This window comes from Lupinus angustifolius, chromosome LG05, assembly GCF_001865875.1.
Source record: "Lupinus angustifolius cultivar Tanjil chromosome LG05, LupAngTanjil_v1.0, whole genome shotgun sequence".
Taxonomy (NCBI): Eukaryota; Viridiplantae; Streptophyta; class Magnoliopsida; order Fabales; family Fabaceae; genus Lupinus; species Lupinus angustifolius.
In genome coordinates this window covers 12,543,145-12,544,163 of record NC_032013.1, presented here as the reverse complement: position 1 = coordinate 12,544,163, position 1,019 = coordinate 12,543,145, and positions in this window count along the sequence as shown.

Here is a 1,019-nt window from a genome sequence, read left to right as displayed (position 1 = left end):
CTTTCATGAAAAAAAAAGATTTAAAAGAAATGCACATGAGATTGTGTATTTATATACACCAAAATACATTGTATTCACCATGATTCCTTAGCCTTCCTTTGGTATGCAAGAAATAGTGGAGAAAGAAGTCGTGAAGAGAGAAAGAAGAGAGAGTTAATAGTTTTCCTTCATGCGGTTTACATATGAAATAGGGAAGAGGGAATAAAATTATGTAGGACTATGCCCAAAATCATTCTTTCCTTGATTGCAAAGAAAGTAGAAGGAAGAAGAGAAATGTTTGACAATGACAAAAATACCCATTACTTATCTTGTTTCCTTACACAAACTACTATTCAATAAATTAATTGATTTAATGGAAAAAATGTTATAACAATTGCATTACAATTAACAAGTTTTATTATTTTACATTATAATATTTAAATTAAAATAAATTTTATAATTAACATTGATTTTTGAGTGTATATGTAGAATATTAACAATTATAAATGTGTTTGTATAAGCATTTATTTGTTGAAAGTGTGATTATAGAAAATATTTGATTCTTAAATAACTCAATAAATAAAATTCAAATTGTATTGGATAATATCTCACCTCTATATTCTCTATATAAAATTATAAATATAAGGAGTTATTTTTGCATCATATTTTTTGTGATTACGTTTATAAGTATCATATAAAGTCATAAGGATTTTTTAGCATATCTCTTAAATGCTTATGTTTTATTTTAGATTAATGTTCATTGTGTATAAATATTTGAATATATTTTTAGCATTCAAATATTGTATAATTAAATGTTATTTATTTAATTAATCATTGTATGAAAATAACTCATAAATTAAAAATACACTAAGTTAAGATATAACAGATATTTTTTCTGATAAATCTAATCAAAATAATAAAAAGAGTGTAATAATTGATTTGTTATATTACTAATTAAAATACGTATATTTTTCATGAATATATATACCATTGTTATCTTTTAATTAAATAATACAATGATTGTAATTAAATACATGTGA